Source organism: Pipistrellus kuhlii, unplaced genomic scaffold (assembly GCF_014108245.1).
Source record: "Pipistrellus kuhlii isolate mPipKuh1 unplaced genomic scaffold, mPipKuh1.p scaffold_m20_p_11, whole genome shotgun sequence".
Lineage (NCBI taxonomy): Eukaryota > Metazoa > Chordata > Mammalia > Chiroptera > Vespertilionidae > Pipistrellus > Pipistrellus kuhlii.
In genome coordinates, this window is record NW_023425416.1 from 37,999,753 (window position 1) to 38,021,242 (window position 21,490).

The window sequence follows — 21,490 nt, forward strand, 5'->3', positions numbered from 1 at the left end:
TGTTTCTTCCTGGCTGAACCAAAGCTGGCCTTCCAGATGGCAAGGTGTGGGCTAGGCAGCCTGGTATTAGTATAAAACAAAAGGATTTGGAGACAGAGAACCTGGTTGCGGTCCCAGCCATGCCACCTATGACTGTGAACTTGGCTCAAGCCTGGCTCATTGTAAACATTCAACAAATATGAGCCCCATTTCCTCCTCCTCCTCCATCTTCTTTCCCTTACCATTCTGCCCCTCAGCTCCTATCAGGCATGCTGGCCTTCTTTCTGTCTAGAACATGCTACGTGTATTCCTGCTTCAAAGCTTTTGAACTTGCACTTCCTTCTGCTGGATATGTCCCTCCCACAGATCACCCATGGCTTTCTACTCACTTTTAGTTCTCATCTCAAATGCCACCACCAAGAGCAGCCTTCCCACACTTGGTCACTCTCTAACATTACCCTGATGGGTTTTCTTTATGGCTCCTCTCACTGTTGTTAGTTACCTTGATGATTTATTTGTTTGCTTTTATTATCTCACTCCCAGTTTCCACCCTGAGCTCTGTGGGAGCAGTCTTGAGTATTGTGGGTATACCAACACTGGTACATATTAGGTTCTCAATAAATATTTGTTGCATGGAAGCTATTGGGACCTTCCTGAGAGATGGAAGAACTTTGTGTGGCTGTTCTGAAGGTTAGATGATACAGATTTCAGAGAGTCATTTGGAAATTACCAGACACTTATGAAGTCTTCTCCACCTCATCCATGAAGCACCTCTTCCCATCACCCCATACTGAAGTGCCCTTTTCATATTCTTGGCGGCTTTCTCTGTAAAAGTCTCACTTTTCTGACACATAATTTATCTCCTGATACCTTTCATTGACATACATTTTCAAATGAAACTCAGAAGAATTTAAAAAATATATATATTTTATTGATTTTTTTACAGAAAGGAAGGGAGAGAGAGAGAGAGTTAGAAACATCGATGAGAGAGAGTCATGGATCAGCTGCCTCTTGCACTCCCCCTACTGGGGATATGCCCGCAACTAAGGTACATGCCCTTGACCGGAATCGAACCCGGGACCCTTCAGTCCCCAAGCCGACGCTCTATCCATTGAGTCAAACCGGTCTCGGCGAAACTCAGAAGAATTTAAAGTGAGATGAAAGATTCTCCAGCTTGGAAATTGGTACTCAGCCAACAGTTTAGAGATGTAAGCACACAGAGCAGGCAGCATTTACACAATGCCCAGCCACAGAGGGACGCTGTATTGAGAATGCAAGCTACACAAAGCTTCCCTGCGCCAAGTCAGGCCTAAAGGAAACTGCATCATATCATCATATGCCTGGTTTGGGAGAGGCAGGAAATAAATGCGGAGGGTTCTGCTTGACTGCAGGTACACTGGTGCCAAGGCCATGGCCATGGCCCATTTCTGTTCTTTGTGTTCTTTCAAGACAGCAGCTCTGTGATGGAGGAGGACAGTGCTGATAATGAGTTGCCGGGGACATCTTGCCCCATGGACAGTAGAAGGATACTTTTTTTTTTTCCATCTACCTACCTTTATGGAAAAATTTCAACCTTTACTATTTATAACCTTTTCAGTCTTCAGTCAACATGTAGTATGCCTGCTTTGAAACAGCTTGATTTAAATTGTGGAAGAAGAGGAAGGGGAGTTTTCAGAAATCCCAACCCATTATTCATGATGTTTAGAAAGATGTGTGTTTTATAGTGAGAAAATAATCCTGATAGAGGCTGAATCAGTTAGCAAATTGTGTTGATTTCAGAGGGTAAAACCCCTCCCTCGCTGCAACCTTGTAGACACAATATTCAGGGGCACTCTGCCTTCTCCCCTCCACATCTCAGTTTTTCCAGGAAATCAAAAGGGGTCATTGTAGTGTGAGTGAAACTTGACATTTCTAGTTTAAGAAAATGTAACCAAATTTTGAATTTGAGGACAATTACTTCAACCATGGTTCTCAAAATGCATCCTCCCCCTCTATTTTGAAGTCTAAGAATTTTGGTAAACTGACTCAAAAAAAGGAGAGTCCACATCCAATCTGTTTTCTCCTCTCCTTTCTCAGAGGAGCAGAATCCTGCCCAAACCTTTTAGGATAAACACCCAAGAAAAATCTTATCAAAATGCTCATATCTACTGAAAAAGATGTATATATAGCACAGGATTTTGATGCAAAATGTTTTCATTATATTACTTTTTATTTGAGTGACTTAAAGAATGAACAATGGAAACATCAAATTTGTAATATGGGCTATACTTTAAAATGATGAATTACACTGTGTACATTCTCTTAAACTCACGTTTCTCCCTTTAGGCAAGTCAGAAATAAGAACTGGCAATTTTTATTCTTTTGGAGAAATGAAGATTTCTTGTAGGGAGTTTTGTTTAAAGATGAGTGGTGAATGAGTTAGCACAGGAGAAATCACCAATTAAACGCAGCCCCGAGTATGGCTCATTCAGAGGATTCAAGCATACCTCTTTTGTTATTTATTTTTGAAGCGCCTTATGTTTTTAGGAAAACAATTAGAAATAGAAGGTGGATCTTAAAGGGGCCTCAGGGTATCATATTGTATCCTCTAACTTAAGGCTAGGCTGCCTCCAGTAGGACCAACCATCGGACAGAATTTCCTTGGGATATCACATGAGGGATTCTTTTCCGTGCTGGCTTGTTTTTGAGGATGAAAAGCTTCCTGGGGCCTTTGTGAAGAAACTCACATTTGAGCTCCAAGGTTCAAAGAAAATGCTTTGCCCCTCTGACTTCTCTGCGCTGTTTCTTTGGAAACGTCAGTTCAGAACATTTCGTCTTTAGTTCAGAATACCACAAGAACAAGTAAAGAGAATTTTTCTAGATGCCAGTTATGTGACAGTTTTCTCCAAGTCCTTTTCACATATTCCTCCCCCCCTTTTTTTTTTTAAATCAAACTCTGAGTTTTAAATTTGTGATGTTTGACCTAAGGTCATACATTCCCACTCTGAAGGAGAATTCCCTCAGTTTGAGTCTCTATCAGTTTATGCCTGTTCTCAGATTTGCTTGTTCTTCACCTTCTTCCTCTACTTCAGTGCTTACTTCATATTACCACCAGATTCATTTTCCCAAAATACCACTTTGAGTTGGTAACTTCCTTGCTAACTTACTTATCTCAGATATCTATTAAATCACATTCCTTGACCTGGCATTCAAGGCCAACCATGGCCTCCCTCTCCTTCTAATATATTTCATGGTGAAATCCAAGGCCAATCATAGCTTCCTTTCTCTGGAAGGAATCAATCAATATGCAATCAATCCCTACCCCCACTTACCCTACTCTTTGTCACCCTTATCCCAGTTTGTTTTTATTCACAGCACTTAACACCCCTGATGTATTATTATACATGAGCCTGTGTGTGTGTTCACTTGTTAGTACTTGTCTCCTCTGCTAGTCTCAACTTCCATAGAAACAGGACATTTGCTTCATCAATGCTGTATCTTGGACACCTTTCAATAAATACTTGTTGAGTGAATGAATGAGAGAAGTGTCATAATCTATCCCACAGACACCTTTCATTGATTGTCTTCCCTCTAAGCAAATGGGTTACAAAAGTACTTTTGCCTACCCTAAAGAATGTGGTTTTCTTGAAATAGATGTAAAATCACCCAAACTTCCTTATCCATCTATTTAGCCTGCAAACCTGACTCAGAAGGGGGCAGGATAGTCAATGTGACCATATATTGAGAGTTTACGTAATTATGTATTATCTCAATGAATTCTCAAAAAGGCCCTGTTGTAGATGACAAAACAGCCACACTTGTGTGACATCTAGGTCTGTCCCGTCCTCAGGACCAGGAAGGAAGGACAGCTGGGGCCTGCGTTTCTCACAGTCTCGGCTGCTTTGGCACCAGCTTCTCCCAGCATCTGCTGCCGGGAAGTGTTAGATGTCATCGCACAGCTGTGAAGTGGGGCAGAACCAAGAAGCAAATGGAATAGCACAGAGGAGCCAGGGAACTAAATGCCAGGCTTCAGAGGGCAGGAGAACACACTCGGCTCAAGTTCTGCAAGAATAAAGGTGCTTGGGGGAGGGTGTGCAGGAATTCTTTAGTCCAGAGTCAACTGTGCATGAAGAGGACGGGCCATTTCAAATGTCCCTGACTGAGTACGCCTCTGCAGAGGTACTCATTATTTTGTCTCACACTTGGTACTATTCACCCACAACCCCTCTTTTTAAAAACAATCTATAGATGTTTTAGAGACATGAAGACAAAGATTTTTTAAGTGCATACTTTCTTATTTACAAGTCTGAAATGCAACTAACTCAGTTCTAACGACATAACAACACTAAGAGAGTGGACAAAACATCTTCCTAAATTTTACAATTCTAAAAAAACATTTTTAATTTTGGAGGGAACTTAGGCTGATCCATATGCATGCCCATTTTTATTTTGGTGTAAGCCTGTAGCCTTACTGTGCTTCCAACTGTTTCACTGCCATCAGTGCAAGGCATTGCCAAGGTCACAGGATGCGAAGGGATGAGAGCATCCCTGATAGATACATGCTTAGTGGGAGGACACCCCAGAAGCTGAGCTTGAGACAATAGAATGAGCAATATGTGAATGGATACACTAGGGAAGAGAGAATAGTGCCTAAAAGACTTGATTACTTGATTTTTTTTTTAAATTGGAGAGACATAAGTGGGAGAAAAGAAAAATGAGGGAAGAAGCTATTAGTGGGAATTAATGAAAGGAAAATGACTTGCATCTCTCTGACATTAAGTTTGGCTAACTCATGTGGTATTATGGTGGTTTTCCATGAAATCTAGAATTTCTGACATTTTTCTATAGGCAGAGTAACAAAGACAGCAGAAAGACTGATTTGAAATATCCTTGGTTATACATGTGAGTTCAGATATTGGCCTGTTATCAATAATATTTTTGGAGAATCTGACATGTCATCTCTCACTGATTTAAGCCTCTAGGAGGCTGAGAGAGATGGAATATAAAACAAAACCTCTAAACTGTCAGAAGGAAGAACTCACAGACTATAGAACTGATGTTGTCCTTTAAATCACACTAAGATAACTTGAATTCCAGCAGAGACTTTAAAACTCTTGACCATGCTGGCTGTATTAGGCCCTTAAATCATGCCTCTGATTACAGCTCAGGGCCAGGGATTAGATTTTACTATCACCTAGGACAGCGGTTGGCAAACTCATTAGTCAACAGAGCCAAATATCAACAGTACCACGATTGAAATTTCTTTTGAGAGCCAAATTTTTAAAACTTAAACTTGTTCTAATGCCACTTCTTCAAAATAGACTCGCCCAGGCCGTGGTATTTTGTGGAAGAGCCACACTCAAGGGGCCAAAGAGCTGCATGAGGCTCGAGTGCTGTGGTTTACTGACCACTGATCTAGTATGTTACCCATTTATTTGTTTAAGGAACACACTGTACCCATGTGTGTGTCAGGAAATGTTAGGCACAGTCATACTGAAAGACACCACGTTGAAAACGATTCATCTCATTGATGGCATTTAATTCACACAGACATGACTTGTGTGGATGTTGGAGTTCATAGTATCCATGCCTATGGCACTAGACATGTCTAAGTAACAACCTAAAATAGCCTGTATGATACATCTCCTAGATGCGGAAGCAGTCCAAAGCCGGGCTGAATGTGCTGCCTTCCTGTTTCTGGCGATCTATCTCCAATAACCTGCACACTGAAGTGATAGAATCATGATGGGAATTCATTAGAGATAGGCTGTGCTGGCACAAGACCAGATCAGACTTAGCAAGCCCAGCCCCAGATCTGGTCAGAATGCTGAAGTGGATTCTTGATTGTTCTCCCCCCCCATTCCATGGGTACCAAGGAGAACAGATGGAAAAGGCTGATTGTCAAAGCAGGGCCAGCTGAGAGGTCAGATGTCTCTAGTGATAGTTCCTGAACTTTGATCCCCACTAGCGACTCCTGGAGAGCATCTCAAATCCTTCAAGGCCAAGGCTATCCTTTACTAGCCCGCGGGCCTTGTGTTTGACACATGTGGGCTAAAGCATCGGTCATCTAAAAACATCCTCCAGGAGGTTTTGATACACAGCTGTAAAAGAAAGTAAGATATAATGAATGCTGAGGAGCAGTGTGGATATGCCCTAGGAGTGCTTCAGAGACGAGAGAAATAGCAAAAACTTCTTTGGCGAGGAGTAAGGAAGGTGTGCTTGGCAGAGAGACAATCTAAGCAAAAAAGAGAAGTAAGAAAGTGTGCGGTGAGTCAGAGCAAAGTTCTCTTTTGGCTGCAGCCTGGAGGCATAAAGGAACAGCAGGAGAATACTAGGGAGTATCAGAATATGCTGTAAAGGGCTGGATGCCAGGCCGAGAAAATCGTGTGTTTAGCTTCATTGGCAAAGGTAACCATTGGAGAGAGAAGATGGTTTATTTTTATTTTTATTGTGTAATGAACACAGCACCAACGTGAATAAATTGCTTAGAAGAAAACAAACTATAAAACCTACATCACATGAGGAGGCTAATGTTGCTTTAAAATGACATTTGCTAACTTTAGTTTTTACCTTGCATCTTTATGTATTTTGGTGTACAATTGCCTGATGTTTTTTATTTATTTTTACTTAAATATTTCTTTAAAGAATATGTATCTATATCTATCTGTTCATCTCTCTATCAAATATTTCTATAATGCCCTTAATGGAAAAAAATAGTATCACTTTGTATAAATAGAGGTATAGTTTTAGGAAATAATATCAAAAAGAACAAAACAAAGTTATTTCTTGTTAGATACGCTCACCTGCCAGTGATTCTGAATTTGAGGCCTAGTCAATAGTCGGCAAACTGCAGCTCTCAAGCTACACGAGGCTCTTTGGCCCCTTGAATGTGGCTCTTCCACAAAATATCACGGCCTGGGCAAGTCTATTTTGAAGAAGTGGCATTAGAAGTTTAAGTTTAAAAAATTTGGCTCTCAAAAATTTCAATTGTTGTACTGTTGATATTTTTCTCTATTGACTAATGAGTTTGCCTATCACTTGCCTAGTCTCTTCTTGAAAAGGGAACATTTGCAAGTGGATTCAGAACAGAGTAGCACTATGCAGGGTGGCGACCATATGAATGGAGAAGAGGGAATGGGAAGGAGATGGCTCAGAGGCAGATGCATCCAGTCTTTGACCACTGGTCCTTGATGTCTGTGCAGGGGGGTGATGAGCATTTTGTCAGTGTTGCCCCAGCAAATGGAGTCCCAGTTTACCATGCTTCAGCTTTAATGCTAAAATATCGGCAAGGGACGTGGCTGAGAAACACATAAAAATCACAACAGCGAATCTTTGAAGGCACTATCAGATCTAATCATCCCCTTTTGTTCTGCCTGCAGAAAAGGCAGCTCCTGATGGTTTGATAATCCCAGGAATGATGTACTTGCTCTCAACATGAATGCATTTAATAGGTAGTATATGATGTCACTAAATACACTTGAACTTAGAGATTGTCCTTTGGAAAATGCAATATTGAGTAACATGAGACTTTGGAATGGCATAGGATTTGAAAATAATATACTGCATGGCTATTGTTTTATATGGGCACATTTTATTTTGGCGATGGTTTCATTAGGTTGAAAGCAATGGAAACCCTGCCGAAACCGGTTTGGCTCAGTGGTAGAGCGTCGGTCTTCAGAGTGAAAGGTCCCGGGTTTGATTCCGGTCAAGGGCATGTACCTTGGTTGCGGGCACATTCCCAGTGGGGGCTGTGCAGGAGGCAGCTGGTCGATGTTTCTCTCTCATTGACATTTCTAGCTCTCTATCTTTCTCCCTTCCTCTCTGTAAAAAATCAATGAAATATATTAAAAAAAAAAAAAAAAAAAAAAGGCAATGGAAACCCTGAGGTGTCCACCTATGTTTGTGTCTGTGTTATGGTAAATGGGAAGTTTTCAAAGTTAAGTTTTAAAATTACTAGGCAAAGATAGTAATGAAAGAAATCATCTTGTAGTCACAGAGCAAACATTATGACCCTATCTGAAAGCCAGTCACCAGTAGATAAGGAAATCTAAGTCTTTTTAACCCTCTGGAGTTCTCTTAAAGCCTCTTAGAAGCAGAATATTGTCTGTATCTTGAGTTACATGTTGCTTTGTGTATGTAGACTATTTGGTAAAATCCAATCTGTAACCTTCTACACTTGGCTGACTTAGGCATTTTTCTGATAAGTAGATCTTACTTGGCAGGTTGATCTGGGATCATTAGTAAAATCCAGTCATGCTGGAGATAAATGTGCTTCTGTTCATTTCACTAACTTACCTCAGCACTTACCTTTATCGCCTTGTCTTAAGTGTCTTCCATAGCTGTGTCCTCTTTCAAATACCAAATGAAGAACTCGTGCCTCTGATCCATTATTGACGAGCCATACCTTCAGCCACAAATCAAACTGTGTTGTTGTGATAGAAAAGGTCAGCAGGGCACTTGCTAAATATGTAGCAAGTGCCTATAAATTACCAAGAATCCTTTAGGTGGCAGGGTCTGTGCAAGCATATCATATAAGTTATGATATGGCTTAAAATTCAACATAACAGACCTGGCTGGGTGGCTCAGTTGGTTGTAACATTATCCTGTTCACCAAAAAGTTGCAAGTTCAATTCATGGTCAGGCCACCCACATGCCTAGGTTATGGGTTGGATCCCCTGTCAAAGCACATATGAGAAGAAACTGATATTCTCACATTAATGTTTCTCTCTCACTCCCTCTCTCTAAATATCAGTACAAAAGTTCACCATAACATTATTGCTCCTTATTATCATCATTTTATAAATGAGGAAACCAAGACTCAGAGAAGCTAAGGGACCAGCCATAGTTTGCACAGCTAATAAATAATGAGCTAGACTTCAAAATGAGATTTTCCCCCCACAAAGCCTGATCTGCTCTACTTCTCTACCCTGTCTCCAAATAGCTGTGTCTGATTGCTCATCTCCTTGGGTTATTTTGACTCAGTGAATTAATGGGCATCCTAAAGAATGGATGTCCAGGGATGGATCTGATAGTCTCTGTGGAGCAGAGCAAGAGGTCTGTGGCTGCTGCCGGTGCCCCAAACAGCAGGATTGCAGGGATGCTTGTGTATCAGAGCCAAGATAATCCAAGTATTAAAATAGGTTGACCCAAACATATCATGACTCAACCCAACAAAAGTTTATTTCTTTTTTTTTCTTCAATATTTTATTGATTTTTACAGAGAGGAAGGAAGAGGGATAGAGAGTTAGAAACATCTATCAGCTACTTCCTGCACACCTCCTACTGGGGATGTGCACTCAACCAAGGTACATGTCCTTGACTGAAATCAAAGGACCTTTCAGTGCTCAGGCAGACGCTCCATCCACTGAGCCAAACCAGTCAGGGCAAAAGTTTATTTCTTAATTTTATCATTGTTCAGGGCAATTTGAGGTTGGTGGTGAGGTGGAAAACAAAGGTGATTTTGCTCCCTGCAGTCACTGAGTTTGACTGTGGCTCTGCTAGTGTTGATACATGACTTACAAGAGTGTCACTGTTGACTCCATTCCAGTTAGGGAGAGGGAAGGAGGCTTAGAGGACTGTGCACATGACACTTTTATGGACCAAGCTTTGGAAGAGTCATATCTCTTGCACTCTCATTCTATTGACTAGAATTAAGTCATGTGACTGAACCGAATTGCAAGGCAGGCAATGAAATATAGTCAAGCCAGGTATCCAAGACGATTAGGAAATGGATTTCAGAGAGTATTCACATCTGGAATGCAGAGAAAAGTTCCCCAGTCTAGGCACCCAAAGATTGGAGTTTCATTTCTGATGACCCATTGCTAGAGCCACTGGACAAGCTTCTCATCTGAAAATCAGAACACCAGTCCCTTCTGCTTTCTACTTCACAGGGACTGCGAAGGTCAATATTAGAGTGAAGAAAGGTGTGTAGATATTCTTGGCAAGCAACTTGGGACTTAGCATGGGAGAGTCCACAGAGACCTAGATTGGGATATAGAATCCAAGACCAATTCTTTTTCTGCCCCTTCCTATCTCTATGCAAGCATGACTCACTCAGTTCTCTGAGCTGAGATGCCTTTTCTGTTAAGTCCAGAGGAAAAATGCTTCCCTTATCTTCTTTATAGGGATCCAGAGTATCTACAAATCAGTAGCCTATGTGTAAGTGTTAGAAAAGCATTAAATGTCAAAAAGATATTAAAATTTATGGTTTTGATTTTCACCAGGGCTGCTGCTTATGGACCTGTTGGCCTGAAGAATGCTTTCTACACTCCCAGCTTCGCCCTCCCCTCCTCACAAAATGAAGTAGAGTATTTATGCATAAAAATAATAATTTTTCTCAAAATTGTAACAGAGTCTCACTGTTGACACACACCATGAGTGACTGCGGAGCACTTAAAGAACAGCCTGAATGGCCTCCATGTTTGAAATTCCCACCATGCTAGGTATATAGTTGCTGCCTAATTGACACTTATTGAATTATATTCAATTTTAAAATATACTGCCTCGCCATAGACGACGTGACCAGAGGGCTGGCACAGTAATGGTTAGTGACTAACTCCTCTGGGACAGACCTGAAGCTCCCATGTCTCTCTTCGAGGGTAGGGCTTGTCCTGAGTGATCCCATTACAACTTTCTTATCTGCTAAGTTGCTTCTCTGAATTGATGGTGATAGTCATTTAAACAGATTTTTACTCTATTGCCTTTAGTAGTTTTAGAGTTAGATTCATTAAGCTTTTTTCTTCCCCTCGCCCCCTTTTTTCACTGGTTGGAGTCTCTTGGAACTTCTTCATTGCAGCTAAGGTGTTTATTACCTTCCAGGTTGGCTTCTGAGCCCAGTTTTGCAGGGAGAGGATTATCTGGCCTGGCTTTTCATTCATTTCTGGGCACATCCAGCTATGAATCAACAGGCAAGCCTGCTCTTCTAATTATGGAGTGGGATGACTCATTCTTGTATTTTTCTGGGTTGTGGCAGGTGAGGCCGCATCTGCTGTTTCAAGCTTTAATAAGTAAATAACAAGAGACATTAGAGAAAATCAGGAAGAGACTGGCTGTCTTTAGTTCTAGACGATTATTAAAGTGTACCACAGTTCTGACTATCAGATTTCTGCTAATCTGGACTAACCAGCCATGGAACAACTAGCAGCCTGTTATTCTTTAAATGACCCTTCCAGTAAAAGAGAAATTGCAAATAAACCACTTGCAGAGAGGTGGCCCTGTGCTTCTCAAACTTCACAAGCACAGAGACCTGAGATCTCATTGAAATGCAGGTGCTGATGCAGTGGGGCTGAGGTGGGGCCTGGATTTGGTATTTCTCACAAGTTCCCGGATCCTGCTGGTCCTGGTCCAGCCACCACGCTTTGAGAAGAAGGGAAGAGTGGGTGAATGGGTGAGGCAGGGCCCATTCTTATGGAGGCCTCATTCTTTATACAGAACCTTTTCAGATGACCTGATCTCTGTGATAAGGCGTAAATACCAGGCTGCACTTTGGGAGATAGAGAAAAATTTGCAATCAGAAGTGAAGTAGGATTTTTTTAAATGTTTCTTTTTTCAATCTACAGTATTTTACAAAGTGCCTTCTCTGGATCTTTGTGAGTTTGCATAATTTAGGCAGCCCCAATTCTCTTTATCTTATTTTAAAATTTATTTTATTGTTTATACTATTACAGATGTCCCCATTCTTTCTCCCCACTCCCCTTTGCCCACCTTCCTCTGTCACCCCTCACCCGCCCTTACCCCTCCTTTCCTCTGGCCATCACCACACTGTTGTCTGTATCCATAGCTTGTACATATATGTTCTTTAGCTAATCCTTCCACCTTCTTTCATCCAGCACCCTATCCACTTCCCCCAGATAGCTGTCTGGGGGGAACTTGAAGATTGCATCTACAGTGACAATAAACAGGAAGATAACAAATCTCATTCTATCTGAGTGATGAGATGAGCATGACTATAATCAATTACCTGACAGAAGGGATGGGTAGCTGTTATTGCAAGGGTTTATCGGGATCCACACACAATTAAGGTTCTAGGTTGGTGTCAGATGCTAACTTATTAATGATTTTGCTCAGCATGTTGAGAGCTTTAGTAAGTAACAAGTTCAGATTCCACAATTTTTATTTGTCCTTTAATAAGTCCCCTACTCTCTCTGTCTCAGTTCCATTATCTATGAAATGAACCTGATGCTGCCCTGGCAACCTCTTGGAATTGTTGGGAAGTCGAAATAAGATAATGCATGTAAAACTGTATAGATTATATATAACTGCACAGATAGAATCTAGGATTAGATAGAAACACTTGATTACTATTGGGATATTTTAAGGAATATTGTGTAAATAGACGATTTATGTCTCTTTAGTTTACATTCCTATATTTTTGCTGCTTCCTCAGGAATTTGTTTTGCCTGGACACTTAAACAAAAAAACAAACCCAAAAATCATTTTGGATATGCTTTGTTTTGGTTTTCTGAAAATAGAATGTTCTGTAGAAGCTAAAAATCAATGGGAGATGCATCCGCTGATTTCATTCATTCCCATTTTGTGAAATATTATTCCCTGTAGATCCTTCTCTCCAGTGTTAGCCCATCTGAACTGAGATAATACTCCAATGCCTCTTGCATTTAGCTCTTTATTTGGAAAAGTGTTTCATCATGAAATCAATTTCATCATAGAATTTTACACTCAGTGTTAGTCCATGATTTTTCTTGTTGCCTTGTCTCACTCCAGCGTATTTCTCAGTCTGCCAAAGTCCTCACTTTTCTTAGATCCTTAATGTTCCAGCTGCACACACTTTTCTTCCCCTGAGTTTTAGTGGAAGATAAAATAGGGATCCCCTCATCATTATATTACCACATCCCTACTCAGCCCAAGAATTCATCGGGAAGAATTTATGGGGCTCTGTTTGTGTTACTTGGGCCAAGATTTATTTCTATGCTTCTGGTTCCTGGATGTATGTGGTAGAGGTACCCCCTGGTTTTCCAATCAAAAAATCGTAAGTAGAGACTGATTTTCTTTTCTCTTTGTCAGAAGCCATGCAGTGAAGCTAGTGAATTTTAAACCAGAGTTTTATTCCATTTCATCTCATTTTGCCAGATTAGAATTTGTTTCCTTTTGGGCTAAAAGTCATGACAGTTCTTTGAGAATAAATGTTAGAGTTGGATACAATTAGCTCTCTTAAATAAATTAGCACATTTAAGACAGAACAAAGAAGAAGGAATGAATTGTATGCATGCGAATAGGTAACACTTTAAGGATGATTTAATAAAAGGAGAACCCAAACAATTACATCATCTTTTTTTTTTTTTTAAATGCAACTGCCATCAATTTCTTAACTGCATTTCCTGATTTTCTTAGATTCCTTCAGCTCAAGACAGAAGGACAAAGTTGGTCTCTGCCATTTCTGTGTCTTGCAAAGGCTGGAAGATTAGGAAAGTGCAGACAAATGCAGAATGAAGAGAGTTTACTCATCTTGCCCAGATAATTTGTCCTCATGCCTGTTCTCCACATTATAGGTTCTGATATCTGTGACTCCTCAAAAACTCTTAGTAATTATCTGTGGGTACTGAGGCTCTTTCTGAGAAATGCTGTTCTGAGAAATGCTGTTGTCCTTAACATATCACCCCAGCATTTACTTACCAGTATCCATTTCAGAAAACTGGTCATATTAACCTCACCATTAAGGAAAAGTGAATTTCAGATCTTTCAGTAAGAGTCTCTCTTTAGTCTTCTCTGGAGTTAGAGAGTTGAGTCATTTCCTCTAGCTATTAATGCTGGTCTGCCCTATCATCTTTGTTTTCTAGATCATTATGATCAATTTAATTCATTACTGACCTTAGATTATCTTCCATGCCCTACTTGGGCTCCACATTTTGGGATTTGAAGAGTTTAGTACAAGAAAAACATTTGTGTTTGCGAGGACTGATATTCATTTGATATGCTGGGCTAGCAGGCCAGTTGTTGAAATATTGAAATGCATTAGTACTGATTAATAAATAGTTTCTGTTTATATTTCCCCTTAAAGGGCTATCATTTAGCCCCTAACATTCTCCCATTTCCAATATAGTCTGGCAATTTCATATCCCCCTCTGAAATCTCTCTACTATCCAGCTTCTCAATTCTGCTGTAGCTATGGCATTGTTCATATTGATCAATTTCTGTCCATATCTTTAGAGAGATGATTGATAGACATAGATGATAGATAGAAAGATAGATAGATAGATAGATAGATAGATAGATATAGATATAGATATAGATATAGTGTGCGTGTGTGTGTGTGTGTGTGTGTGTGTGTATGCTCTCTTTTATTCAAACTGGGATTTGAGTCTGTAACTATAAATTTCGTGGAGAGAATAACTCCTTTGATGGTGAGGATATCTCTTGATTCCCACCATTGCCTCTTACTCTTACTAACAACCCAGCCTGCTTTCCCAGCAGACAACCTTTTCTCAGATTATGGTGAGATGTTGAGGCCCATTGCTATTTCTCTTAATTTTGTGAAAGCCTGAAAATGATCTTTCCTGTTGTGATTTCTCTCGTTTTGGATACCAAGCAGTTGAAGTCAAACGGAGCAGAGGAAAAAGAGAGGTGTGCTATGTGCATCTCTGTTACTCACGGAGTCTTTCTAAGAATCAAGAGACTGAGTTCTGTGCTGGCTCTGCTATTCTATCTCTTTTGCTCCCAACGCATCAGGGGCAAGAGGATGGGACTAGACTGGGTTGTACGTTAGGCCCCTCCAGGTACAAAGTCACCAGTATAAAACCTCTTCCAGGCAATCTCCACAGGCTTCTCCCTTTTTTGCAGGTATCTTTCAGCTTGGTCAAGAGAGTTCAATACAAGGAAAACATCCTTGTTTGCTAGAACTGATATTCATCTAATATGCCTGGTCCCAGCAGACCTGTTGAAATATTGAAATGCATTAGTACTGATTAATATATAGTTCTGCCTGATTAATAAATAAAGCTCTGTACTGATTAATAAATCATGTCCTGCCTTTGAAAAAGGGGTACTTTTGATAGGAATAGTTATGTGCCAGAGTTAGGTGTTGTTTTTGCTTCATTCCCAAAAGTAATTTGTGGAATCCATTTTGCAGTTTGACATGTTGACAGCTCATATTGGTTATCTCACACACATACATCTTCATTTTACTCTTTGTTCTTTTAGTCAGCTTTTGCATGTCTCTATGTCTCATTTTCTCCAGACTTGGAATTTTATTAATTGAGAAATATTGAACATTTTCATAATCTTTCATTTAATCACACATAAATTGTGTTTAACTGAAAGGGCTTATTGATTGTAACTGGTGTTTTTGTTGATTTAATTTAACTTAATTTATTACTGCTCTTAGACTCCTCTCATACTCCACATTCTAAGAGTTGGAGAATTTAATACAAGAAAAACATTCTTGTTTGCTAGGGATGGTATTTATCTGATATGCATGGTACCACCATATCAGATGTTGAAATACTGAAATGCATTAGTAAGGACGAATAAATAATTTCTGCCACTATGTCCCATTCAGAGGTTCTTATTTAGCCTCAACTCTGCGCGCGCCCCCCCCCCCCCCCCCCCCCCCGGATATAGTAGAAATTGCTTCCCTCAATTTCTACTATATCCTGGCAACCCTAACCCCTTCATATCAGTGGTCCGTATCAATGCTCGTCAAAGCTGCTTGTATCTTTCAGCTCTGACAAAGTTTTCTACTGACTGTAAATTCAGAATGCCAGTTGTATCTGGCATTTCTAAGATAAGGAAGCAATTCTTAGCATGACTGTTTTAGTCATCATGCTAAACTAGCAAAATGGAAATGATTGACTCTAAGTTAATTTTATCACTCAAGCCAGAAAACCTGAGTTTATCCTTATCTGACTCCTCTCTGACATCCAGTCAAAGTCTTGCCAATTTCACATCTAAATATTTCTTGGGGGGAAAAAATATTTCTTGGGTTCCCTATGTTCCTCTAGTTCGGGCCCTTGTTACGTCATGCTTAGATTATCATTACGCTCTTTGACTAGGTTTCTCTACTGACAAATTTGCCCCTCTTAATTCAGCCAGAAGGATCTTTCTATACACATCTAAACATGTTATTCTCATGCTTAAATCTCATCAGTGCATACCCATCATGCACATAATAAAACCCACACTGCTTAGCAAGGTAAAGAAATCTTCCCAAGGTAAAGAACTTTCCCACTTTTTCAAGTCCATCATCTGCCCATCTTCATTTTCAACTTGACACCACATGAACACCAAAGGATGTGTGGCTTTTCTCTGTTCCTCGTTTCCTCATTTTAGTTCATGGTTTTGGCTGAAATATTGCTTTCACTTTTCATGCTACGACTCATTAATTCTAGTTCACACTTCATCAATTAGGTTGAACTATTGCCTCATTCAGACATTTTGGGGAGAAATGTTTCCTTAGTACTACTGAGAATTTCAGTATTGTTATATTGATAAAATCCATGCATGTGTCTGCTCCCCACCACTATTAACAATAACCATGAGTTTTCTGAGGGCAGGGAGAGTCCTATTTATATTGTTATATCCAGCCTCTGGTATACAATCTAGTAACAATTGATTACTATGTAATTCTATGCCATAGAGCCATAACCAATGATGTTGAAATTTTCAATGAAAGAGGTATGTTTGGTTTAGTCCCCTATAAGCAGATTCTGATTTGGAGATTTATATTTAACTACTTATTAGGATGTGGTCCTAGGGAAAAAATGGTAGGGAGGAAGGCAGTGAGGCAGAGAAGTGAAGGAAAGGAAGCCAAGGAAGGTTATGCATCAAGAGAATTCCATAGGGTCATTTTGGTTCAGTTCTACAGTTTGGGTTCCACCTCTGCTTTGTTCCCACCAGGAGTCAGACAGCCAGAGTGTTGATATTTCCACATTTGTTGGCTTTGGCTAAGGGCTGCCTCTTCCAAAAATATAAATTCTCAGTAACTTGGCTTTCCAACTGTGGTCAGTGAGGCTAAAATGGAGCATGTGTCAGGATCAAGTGGAGGGCTTGTTAAAATGTATATTGTTGAAACTTACTCCTAGATTTTCTGATTCAGTAGGTCTGGAGTATTTCCATTTTCAACAGATACCCACGTGACACTAAATCTCCTAGTCTGTGGATCACACTTTGAGAAGTACTGGATTAAGCAAAATGGGTTACAGGACCCTCAGGGTCATCCTACAACAAATGAGAGTGGAGGTTGTATGAAAGCATACCAGAAGCTGGTGTACTTGAGCCCACCAAGAGACCCATGGTGATGAGGGTAGAGCATCTGTTTTCAGGAATTGGTCCTGACAATGCTCAAGAGGATCTGAGCTACCCAGAGCAGAGAACTGCTGGCCCCATTTCTCATCCAAGGCCAACTGGGATTTGGAGGACCAACTTACCTGAGTATTTAACTTCTAAATCAGACTTAACTTCGCTGTGATTAAAAATCACACACCCTAAAATATTTCTTCTGTCTTTTTTCATTCTCTTCTCATTTAGTGTTTTCATTTTTGCTAGGGGAAAAAAAAAAAAGTATTTCCTAGCTGCACCACTGCTTTGTCTTATTAATGTGTTTTTCTTCTCAGTTGACTCTTCTCAGTTCTCTTTTATCATAATTTACGAAAACAAACTTCAGAATGTTGTTATCTATCAGAAAAGGGTGGAATTTATTACTGATGGCTACAGAAAAGAGAGTTTTGGCAACAAAAGATAAAGTATATGTGGTATTAGAAATCTGTCACCAGACATTAAAATTTGCTAACTGAGCAAGAAAGAACCTAGAATTTAAAAAATAGCATGCTGATTTACCAGATGCTCTTTGGAAATAAGCAAAGAATCTTTTGGCAATTGTGGGAAATCTGGTCAAACATTAGGTATGCTTTTCTTTTACTAAAATAAAAATAGGGTTTTCTTCACTATTTTCATGCTAGTTGTTTGATAGAGTTCATGAACTTGCAGGGGCATCTTATCTTCACAAGAGTAACTTATGGTCTGGAAGATCTGTCTAACTAGGTGCTTTGAAATAAATAGGAGAGGAATAAAAGTTTAGTGTTGCAATTAAATCTGACATCATGCTGAAATTTTGCAAAGGTAATAAATCACCCAAGAATTATGAAACAATTATTTCACTGTAGTCCATGTTCATTCATTTAAATCAATTTAACAGAAATATACTGGGAACCTTCTCTATGAGGGACTGAGGGAAAGAAAGAAGGAGGGAGGAAAAGGGGACTTTGTCCTTAAGAAGCTTACTATAGGATGCCTTTGTGAGGACACTTAGTATGATTCAGATCCAAAATCTATTATCTTGTATGGAAGTTAGAAAGATTACAGATAGGAAAAACTTTAAGAATGAATGAGGAATAACTACGGAGAAAAAAAAAACTAACAAGAAATAGATAATTGATGATATAGATGAAAAAGGCAGGAAAACCTCTTCAAATTTACAAATGTTTATAATAAGAAAATAAGTTTTAAAGCCATACCAAGACAGAAGTACATATAAAAAATTTTAATAACAAAAGGGTTGTTGGGGTTTAAGGTTTTACTTAGAAGGAAGGATATTACCATTTATTGGATTCCTTCTACAAGCCCCTGGCCTTATACCTATTATCTCAACCATTCTCATCAAGCACTTATCAATAGGTATTGCTATTTTGTAAATAAAAAATTTTAATTTAGAATGATTTTGATGTATAAAAGAGTTGTAGAGATAGAACAGAGAGTTTCTGTGTGTCCTCACCCAGTTTCCCTGATTATTCACATCTTCTGTTAGCTTTATTTGTCATAATTAAAACTCCACTATTGGTACATCACTATCAACCAAACTCCAGGCCTTATTTTGATGTCACCATTTTTCCTGCTACAGTGCTCCTCTCCCCCCCCCCCCCCCACGCCCACTCCCCAGCATCCAGTCCAGAAACCACATTGCCATTGGTTGTAATGGTCCCTCATCTCCTCTAGGCTGTGACAATTTCTCAATCCTTCCTTGTTTTTCATGATCTGGGTAGTTTTGAAGAATGTTGGATAGGTATTTTGTAGAATAGAAATTACTATTTTTTACAGTTTAGAAATATATCATCTGTAACATTTTTTTCAAAGATAGGGATTTGGGCTGGAAAGAAGGGTATCACAAATAGTTTCTGCCAGCAACAACATTAAAACTAAGAATGAATTTGAGCCGTTTTATAGTGATGCCTTGGCTCCTTGAATTCTGGGAACTCTCCCTTTGTGATTTCTTTTTCACTTTTAGTAAAGGCTACCTTTAAAGAAAAACAAGAAGAAAAACACTAAGTTTAGACAGATATACCCAATCCCATGGTCTTTCAGCCTCTGGGAGGTTTGACGAGGATGCTATCTTTCTAAATGAATTGCTAAGCATCACTAATACATGATAATTAACCATGTGAACTTAGTGAGTTATTAATTTTATTAAGAGTTCTAATTCTGTATTCTGCTAAAATGCCTGGTTGTCATACAAAGTTTCATTATGTCTACAAGTATAGAGATCTTTAAAAAGAAATTGTCCTGCAAATACCAACACTTAAAGATTTATTCTTTTCTCACCTGGAAAGAATTCAGTGAAGGCAATCTAGAACTGGAATGAGAGCTATAGAAATTATTCATTCAGGGACCTAATGTCTTCTAATTCACTATTTTGTCATTTCTAGAGTGTGCCTCCATCTTAATGGTCCAGAAAGGCTAGTAAAACTCTATTCATCATTCATCACATCCACATTCCATGCAATAGGATGGAGTAAGAATGGGTGTGACTTCTCACCGGTAACATTTTTCTGGAAGTACAGCATAACCCAGCACTTGCTTTTAATATTTCTTTGACCAAAACTTGGTTGCATGGGAACTCCTAACTATAAAGAAGATTGAGATATATGATTTTTACTTTAGATGGTCATGTGCCAAGCAAAAATTGACTGGAAATTGGGAGATAAATAGTGGTCACTACCATACTTGGTACTGTTGTACACCCCTCCTGCATATATAGACATGGATAATTGAGTTACTAACAGTTTTCAGTGCATCATCAATGTTGAGTTTTTGGAATTCTACACTGTTTTGGACCTGTCATTAATTTTTGCATGACTAGTGTTTTGACCTATATTTTTCAAATAGTTAGATGATGGAGGTATATCTGGATTGCTGTTAAGTCTTTTTACCAATGGGTTTGCTTTCTATGTAATCTATCTTGGGAATGCATATAATAGTGAGGCTGTCTTTTCTCCTACATAAGTGAACGCTATTAAAAGAACTAGAGAGCCTTTATTCTAGACTAGAGGATGTGCTCTGGGAATTGACTAGTCTATTTTAAGAAGTAGCAAGAAAGATAGCTCTGAAGGACCATGGCAGGTCCAGAGTCGGTTACTAAGCAGAGAGGTCAGAAAGTTTTGGGGCATGAAATTACCCTATGGGTCAATGGGAGAGCCATTGACGAATTTAGGCAGAAGCATGATAGGGTTACTTTTGTGATGAAAATGTAGTTGTTCTTGCCATAGATTTTGTTTTCAATAAATATATCAGGGTAGTATGATAGAATACATATTTAGATTTCCATAGTTTCCTACATTGCTTTGCAGGAATGAATGGATCCCCATGAGACAGTGAGGGCAGCTATTAGGGACATTTCCCTAGAATCTGAGTTTAAGTTTATAGAGGATTGCCAAGGTCTTTCTGATATGGTGGCAAGGAAAACTTTGGTTAAGTTTTTTGTTTAGCTTTTTTGTTGTTGTTGTTTGTTTTTACTGTGAAAGGAACAAATAATTATATTTGAAAAGTTGGAAAATATGGAAAAGCAAATAAACCTCCCCAAACAATTCTAAGCCATCAGTAAATGCTATTACCATCTCAGTGTATAATCCTCTGGCTTTTTTTCAATGCATATAGACTGCAGATTTTTGCAGGATAACATGCTGGAATGGCTTCTGAAAATCTATTTTTGTACCGTGGAGTCTTTAGTAGAAAGAAAGGGTTTAGTAGTTCCCATCTGGCAGCTGAAGATTCCTGGGGAGCCACAGATTACTTATAAGGGTCCTCAAATCCATCCATTTATCAAACATTGTTTGTAGATTGAACATTTTAATACACACACACATACACACACACACACACACACACACACACACACACACATGTTCAACATTGGGTAAACATACAAAGATGCTGTTTGTTGAGATTTTTTTTTTGTAATATATTTTATTGATTTTACACAGAGAGGAATAGAGAGTTAAAAAGTCGATGAGAGAGAAACATCGACCAGCTGCCTCTTGTATACCCCCCACTGGGGATGTGCCCGCAACCAAGTACGTGCCCTTGACTGGAATCGAACCCAGGACCCTTCAGTCTGCAGGCCGATGCTCTATCCACTGAGCCAAACCGGTTTCAGTGTGTTTGTTGAGATTTTAAAAATGCAAATTTATTCAAAAGCACTACTGAATTTAGAGTACCTTGCTATCATTAGTTATTTTTTTTCAGTCAATGAATATTAAATAAGTTCAACTATGTTGTGGTAGGCTCACAGATGCACTGGTATTCCCAAGAG